At 41.8% G+C, this 8,047-nt stretch overlaps 1 long non-coding RNA gene across 1 annotated transcript; it reads left to right on the forward strand.

Moving 5' to 3' along the window:
* The first annotated feature begins 2,172 nt into the window (after window positions 1-2,172).
* LOC117817373 lies at window positions 2,173-5,188 on the forward strand. The gene is made up of 4 exons (XR_004632139.1): window positions 2,173-2,297; window positions 3,615-3,768; window positions 4,089-4,178; window positions 4,305-5,188. It is a non-coding gene; the product is annotated as an uncharacterized LOC117817373 (long non-coding RNA).
* Window positions 5,189-8,047: the final 2,859 nt, after the last annotated feature.

An 8,047-nucleotide genomic window follows, 5' to 3' on the forward strand; every position in this document is an offset into this window, starting at 1 on the left:
GTGATTCTGAGGGAGTTCTTGTTTTCCTTCAATAAAGAACTGCTTCAAACTCCAAATACAAGTAATTTATGACCCTTAATGACGAGTTGATTCACAAGATGATTGTTTGGCTTTTGCATCTGCTAAACCAGTGCACATGAGCCAAAAATACACTGTTTGATCACAAAGCACACAGAGACTAAAATGCACCACACACTACACCACAGATCAGAGAACAACACTGTGTTCTGGTGTTGTTTACATTCATTTAAATGAACCGTTATTTATGTAATATGTTTCTGCTGTGTTCTCTTCTGAAGCACCTCATCACCTTTGAGTAAAAAGTTTGAACTCCATCAGGATGTGAGCACAAGGTGCAGCTCCATGAAGCAGAGAGTGGAAATGCTGACAGCTCATCTCCACAATAAGACACATAACAACAGCAAAGTGCACGGAGTTGAAGAACTTTGTGGGGGTTAAACCGAGCCGCAACCTCCAGTCTAAAAATATATATCTTGTTGCAGGTAGCGGTTGCAATCCATCCTTACACCCCTGAACTGAATTTATTTTTGAAACATTTAATTTTCTCAGCATTTTAGCCTTACGTCCACATGTAAACAGAGTTTGAGGTCACCGAAAGGTTTTTAAAAATGCCTTCCAAGGAGGAGATTTCAGAGAACTCAGTTTTGTTGTTGTGTGAACAACAAAAATGAAAGTCATATGAAATGCTGAGGTAGCTGCACATGGCAGTTGTTGTTTTTACGTATTGTGCATGCACTAAGAAGGTGGGCTGCTGGTTTGTGTACATCAGCTCATTACTTTGAGCTTTAATTGCATGTTTAGGATGAAAACGTGCTGTTCTTCATCATTATACTGCTGTGTGGGGGAAAATAAATATATCACAAACAACAGTTTTTAATTTGCCACTCTGTACTCACTAAAGAACGTTGTTTCTAATTGCTGCTCGCTCAACAAGACGCTCAACGTACAATGTTTTTCTACAGTGTTCGACATGACGGCCTGATTATATACATGTGGAGTAGCCCTAGTGAACACCAGCACAGACCCTCCAGTGAGAGCTCTAATATGAAGGCAAACTTATTTATGGCATCTTAAAACCAAGCGTCTTCTGTTTGCTGCCAAACTAATCAGCAGCGGTTACCATGGCGATATTAGCTTATGTTCCTGTGTTGCTCTGTTGAAAAGACTTGTCTTGTTTTTCTTCTCTTGCTGGTCAGTTTTTGTGTGGTTATTGAATTTCTTAGTCGTCCTTTATTTATCTGCCTTGAAGTGCTGTTTTTGCTTTTCTGAGCTAAACAGCGTCGGAAGGGGCCGGGAGATGATACTCATGATAGAGGTCTTTTCAAGTACAGTGAAAGAGCAACAGAGGAAGAATAAACATGCAGCAGTAAAATAAGAAGAAGCTGCAAATAACCAGTTTATTATTGTAAGGTAAAACCTTCATTCCAAATAAGTCATAATAATGATATCTCAGGAAATCTCTTCAACGAGCTGAAGTTGTTAACATCGCAAAGTGCTGTTTAAAGCTCCTGTGAGGATTTTTTATCTAGTCATGAAACAGACTGGAATAAATACTGATGCCTATTCATGACCTTAAACAGCAAACGAGACCATCAAAAGAAGAGTTACTGTTTCTAAAAAGTCAATGTCTGAAACTACAGAGAGGTAAACTGCATACAGCTGATAGAGCCTTTTTCACATGATCCACAGCAAAGATGCTCCATAAGGCATGGGTTCCCAAACTTTTCAGGCTGTGACCCCCAAAATATAAGTGACAAAGACTCACAACCCCCACTGTCCCTGGGTGGAAAAGTAGTATGAGAGGTAGAACTTTCAGTTATCAGGCCCCTCTCCTTTGGAATAATCTACCAGTCAGGGTCCGGGAAGCAGACACCCTCTCTACTTTTAAGAGTGGGTTCAAACTTTCCTTTTTGATAAAGCTTATAGTTAGAGCTGGATCAGACAGACCAGCTCTTAGTTATGCTGCTACACTGAAAAAAAGGACACTGGCCCTCTGTTGGATATATTTAAGCATATTGTATCCGTTTAACACAATTGCTTCATGTTGAATGGCAAAACGTAAAAGTATTGTGTAGAAACTACATTTTAGACTGGGAACCTGCAGCGAACATGTTTTTCTCACATCGGGACAAAGTGAGTCAATCGTGTGGCCACCTGCATTCTCGCGATATCTCATGCAATCGCGTGTTTTCAGCACTTGTCTGTGCGCGCGCTCCACAACTCCGACGGTTAAAACTTCAACTTCAAACCTCAACAGCTCTGCCCTGCTCCACTCGGTAAGTATGTGCGTTTGGGGTTAATATGAATGTTTGACAATGCATTACTAAATGTAGTGTAATGTCTTTGGAGTTGCTATCTTAAGTTTACCTGTTATATACAAGCTTCTGAATCACTGTGTATGCTAGCTGTTATATTTCTAAGCTAACACCATGACAGAAAAAACAGTATTTCAATTTCTGTGAGCTATTTTTTGCATTCCTTAGCCGCCCGAGAATATTTGACCAGCTATAAGGTGCATTCAAACTGATTTCAGCCGTCTGTTGTACTTTAGTGTTAACCAAGGCGAGCATAGTTAGCATGAGCGGAGGTACGACAGGGGGTGAAGGGGGGGGTCGCGGCACAGCTTAATAAAAACAATGCACACAATTCTGTATTGCTAACTAGGCCAACTATCTGTATAAGTGATAGAAGTGAAGTGTCAGGTAAACATAGTAGCGTAGCAGAGTGATATGTGACAGACAACAATGTAGATCGGACCCCGATTCTCTCTGTTACCCTGAGACAGAGAGGAGCTGCTGCTCGCGCTGCAGGGATTTTCATCTGTTACCACAGCTCTACCTGCTTCAAAGTGTGTTTAAACTGTTTTTTTTTTAAGTCCAAGATGTGTAGGATCGATGACTGTAAGCTGTGACTTGAGTTGAAATGAACAGCTGTAAATATAATCACTCCAGACTGCCGCCCTAATCGAAGTTACGTTACCTCGAAGATAAACATTTAATTCCCGAAAAAACGTTTCACAATAAAAGTCCCTTCATGTTACGTAGTCCAGAAAACTTTACTTTGAAAGGGCTATAACAGGAAGCAGCACGTTGTCAGGTGCAGTACCTTGACAGAACTCAAAGTAAAATAAAGTATCTTTGTATGTGAATTATATTAACAGGGGAGGAGGAGAGAAAGGGAAATTAAGATAATACAGATTTAGTAAGAAGCTACAGAGTCCTGAGTTCTGAACAAAAAGAGGATTATAAAATCCTCTGTCTGTGGTCTCAGGCTCAGACATGAGTATAGTGTTGCATTGCAGACTTGTTTGATGGGGGTCATAGTGAGTCAACATTTTCCCGTGCGTGATCCCTTATCATTTTATTATACCGCAAAATATCATTACCTCAAGAATCAACAATTTAAAAAAGGAAGTTAATTAATTTATCACAAAAAAAAGAAATACACAAATGAAATAATAAATGAAGGAATTAATCAATCAATACATAAATGGGTATGTATGTGTATATGAACCGTTGGGGGGGGGGGTAGATTTGACGTAATATTGTGTTTATATGTCAGAGTTGTGAAACAATTGCCTCATGTTGTTACAGATAGACGCAGAATTAAAACGAGTCACAAGGATGCCTCTACAAGTCAAGGTTTTTATCACAGCCTGACATACACTCTGAAAGTTTGCTGAAGGTGTTTGGGAAGCGTCCAGGGCAGCAGGGCAAAAAGCTAAAGGAAATGGCTTCCATGATGACGGTAAGCACTTTTAACTATTTATTTATAAATCACATATGCTTCATATCAGGTCAATAGAATATTTAGAAGTCTCCATTGCAATGGCCAACTTGCAGGATGAGCTCACTATTAAAATGTACTGTTAATGTCAATGTGAATTTACTTAAATAAAAGTCCCAAAATGTCTAAAATACTTTAATAGTCATTTTTATAGGTGAACATAATGCATAATTGTATGCAGAAGCCAGTCTCACAAGTAAACTGTTACAGAACTTTTGTTGCCTACTTTCACCCCACTTGCTGACAATTTGAGTAAAATGTTCTTTGTTCTAATTCTTTAGGATGACATCGATGCTGGCAGGGAGGCCATCATATAAGGACTCAGCATTTACCTCAATGAAGATCCTAATGATCTGGTGCAAGAGTACATGGTGAGTGTGTGCAAAGTAGTTTTTTGTTTGTTTGATTTTTGCATTTCTTAGAAATGTAGCCTGTTGAATTAGGTGCCATCAAATGTAAAAGAAAAGGAAAAACCTAAAAAATAAATCTTTTACCAGGACCTGACTGATGCCAACACACTGGGCGCCATAGATGGAACAACGGTGGGAATCTATGTTTCCAGAGAGACTCCAAACAGTGACTCTTCTGATGTGGGTATAATCATCGAGGGCGTCGTGGCACTTCATGGTCTGGAGACTGTTGCCCTTGCATCAAACCTGCTGTTTGGACTTTTTACTCCTTAAACATGAAGCACCCTCCAAAGCTTCGCTACACATTTGAAGTAATACAGAAGGTAATTATGGAACTCAATGCAACTGATCTATCAAGAAAGGCCCAAACCCTGAAAATGCATCAGTAAGGAGAGCTTACAACTCCTGGAAAAGCAACATGACTTACAGCTCCACGTTCCTGATGTGGCTGGCCCTTTTCAGAAAAGTTCTTAACTGGTTTTATGTATTTTTTACACTGTTTATGTTTCTGCCTTTTCACTGTGTAACTCTGAACATTTTCGTCCCTTATGACGCAGATGATATGACTGCATACTAGAAATACAAGGCAGTTTGGTGGGAGTTGGTTCCACCCTGTAGAATCAATAGTATCTGCTGTGTTGTGCGATTTCTCGTTGAAAATATGTTGTGCCCTTTAAATTTGCACATTAAAAGTTGGGACACCATTCGTTCTTCCAGGTATTAGAGTTAAGGGATTAAATGATGAATAATTTTCTGACTGTCATGTGATTTACAGTTCTGTGTTCGTGGACTGTGTTGTGGCTGACCCTCAGGAATGTTCTTATCTTCTAGAGAAGGTTCTTATGTATGTTTGCACTGTTTATGTAGTACACTGCTTTTATACTGTGTGTAACTGAAAAAGTTGGAAGTACGAGTCAATCTTTGAGGCAGATGATATGGCTGCAAGATAGAAATGAAAGGCAGTTTGGTGAGAATTTGTGTCACCTGGTTGAATCTGTATCTGCTGTGCATTTTCTTATTGGAGTTATTTGACAAATGTATGTGCACTTTTGTGGCTTCCACGTTGTGGAATTAAAGTTTAGACTCATTTTCAAACTGTTTCATCATTTTCAATGGGGGGAAAATTGGTGATTTTAAGGATAATCAAGAAAATGTGTAAAGTATTAGACAAGAAAATAATTGATATTCATATTTTACATTTAGATTAAATTATGTGTGTGTAATGTATTACATGTAATTTAATACATTACAATTATGAAAACATAATTAACATCAGGATATTAGAAGTACCGATGGTGTTAAATTTAACTGATCAAATAGTGTTGCAATAGAAGGGACTTAATTGTGTTGGAATAAAGTGATCAAATTGCGTAGGAGTAAAATGATTACAGAGTTTTAATTTATATTATTAAAACAAATTTCAATCATTTTATTTCAAGACAAAGTACTTGTGTTGATTGAACAGAAATAGTTTGTGTTGATTCAAAGCAATTCTGTTAGTTACAGCCAAAGCAATTTTTTTGTGTGCAACCAATGTCCACTATTGAATTGAGTAAATCCAACAAATCTTTTTTTTCAGTGTATAGGCTTAGACTGCTGGGGGAACTGGCGCATTGACACTCTGCTTGTTGCAGCAGCTCTCTCTTCATTGTTCTTTTTTTCGACTTTTTTTCATATCTGTTTAATTATCTTTGTATTTGGAGCCTGTCATGACTTTTAATGACTCATTTGTTGGCCAGGGACACCAAACTGGCTACGTTTGCAGTGGTGCTTTTGCTATTTTTGTTGGATATCCTGCATGTATCCATGGTAACATTGTTTACATACTAGATCAGCTGTTAGCAGCCCGTAGCATGTTGATGTTAAACGATGCTAGGCCCGATGTTCCCTGCGAGCTGAGGAGAAGGAGGCAAGGATGACGTGCTGGTACTGAGGTGCAAGCTAAAAAAGACGACATCGACCTGTCCTTCCGCCCACTGTTATGGGGACTGTAAGATCTATCTACGATAAGGTGGACGAGCTAACCCAGCACCAGAGGAATACTGGCAGAGTAGCATCATGCTATCAGAGCTAACACCGGACACTAACGCCACATTGGAAGGATTTCACCTTTTTTTATTATGTGTGTCAAACATTGACACAAATATTATGACACAAGCAAAGATTAGGTGTGGCGGGACCTGAGTGTGTGGCTTTGCTCTACTCATTGGGGGTCCATCAGGCCTGGGTGGGTTGCTGGTGTCCCCTTCACCCTCCGTCCCTTTGCTGTCCCCTCCGCTGCGGGGTGCCTGGTTCGCCCTCAAGGCCAGGTTTCCCGATGGTTCCCTTACGGTCCTCTTGGAGGTTTGGGGCGGCGGCTGTGGGGTTGTAACTACGGCAGCCATTGGGGTGTCTCTCTGTGCCCCAACGGTCTGGTCCCTTGGTCGCGGGGCATGGGTGGTGGGCATGGCTTGGGGAGTGGTCAGACCGGCTGGGGGGATTGGCTCTGCCCCCTCCTCCCTCCCCCCACTCCGGGGTGCTGGTTGGCGGGCTGTGGTCCGGGTCCTGCCCGGCTGCCTGGCTGTCTGCTCCTGGTGCTGGGCCCCCTCGGCTCTGGTGGCTCGTTTGGCTGTGTCTTGGGGGGCTGTGGGGGCAGTGTTGTGGGGGCGTTCCTTGCGGGGGCTGTGGGATCTCTCCCCCCTCGCCCCCCCTTTCCTCCTGCTGGGTAACCTGGGGGTTGCCCTGGGTGCCCCGGCGGTACCTGTTTGCTTCCGGCCTGGGTCCTTGGCTGGGCCCCTGGCCTGGGTCTACCGCAGCGCGTTGGGTCCTCCGGCCTGTCTGCTCTTGCGGCCCGGGTGCCGGGCTGAACCGCTCAGCTGATCTGACCCAAGTGGTATCATCTGCACCAGTGGTGGGCTTGTAAACACAAATAGAACACAGCACAGCGGCAACCCTCTGCGACCCAAGCTTCAGTAATGATTGTGGACACTAAGGGTTGCTTAATCATTAGTATCACCGCATGGAGTTTTTGGCGTCATGGTGAGATGGTCCCTCTCCATCTAAGTGTCTTAGGTCTCTCTCTCCTTCTCTTTCCCTGTCCCTTTGTATATCTTTGTGTATTCTTTTTTTTTTACTTAATTTTATTTTTTTGGTCCACCGAGGTGCTCACGCCCTCTTTTACAGAACATGATATTAGCTGTCAATAAAAGATAGGCCAGAGTTCTAAGAGGGATGGTGATGGTTGCATGCACACAGTCACAAGCACAGAAGAAAAATGTTTTCTTTCTTTTCTTTTGCTGCAAGAATAAATTGCATTAATATTTGACAGTTTGTGACAAACATGACGCAAACCAGAAATATATATGCAGACAAGAGAAAAAGAAGAAAAGAAGAGAGAAAAGAGAAAAAAGAAGAAAAAAAAAAGGAAGAATTTCACCTGCTGTGGGCGGACAGGATACAGGAGAGCGAGACTGAACACACTGGGGAAGAAGGCCAGCTCAGTCCTGGACCCTGTGGAGGTGGTGGCTGACAGGAGAATTATGGCCAAGCTGTCATCTCTGATGGACATTTCTTTTCTATATATATTCTTGTTGAAATTCTTGTACTGTACACCTTTTTATTTGCTGCTGTAACTCCATGAATTTCCCCGTTGTGGGACGAATAAAGGAGTATCTTATCTTATTTTATCTTATCTTATCTTATCTCACCCTCTTTCCCTCAACCCCCCCTCTCTTACTTTAACTCTCCCTGTCCCATTAAAGTTACTAACCATAGACCTTTCTGGAGTCCCTGAGCTCCCTTGTCTCATAGCTTCCTGTAAGTCGCTGCCGTAGACGTCCTCCTGCTGTGGA

Source organism: Notolabrus celidotus, chromosome 8 (genome assembly GCF_009762535.1).
Source record: "Notolabrus celidotus isolate fNotCel1 chromosome 8, fNotCel1.pri, whole genome shotgun sequence".
In the NCBI taxonomy this organism is placed as follows: domain Eukaryota; kingdom Metazoa; phylum Chordata; class Actinopteri; order Labriformes; family Labridae; genus Notolabrus; species Notolabrus celidotus.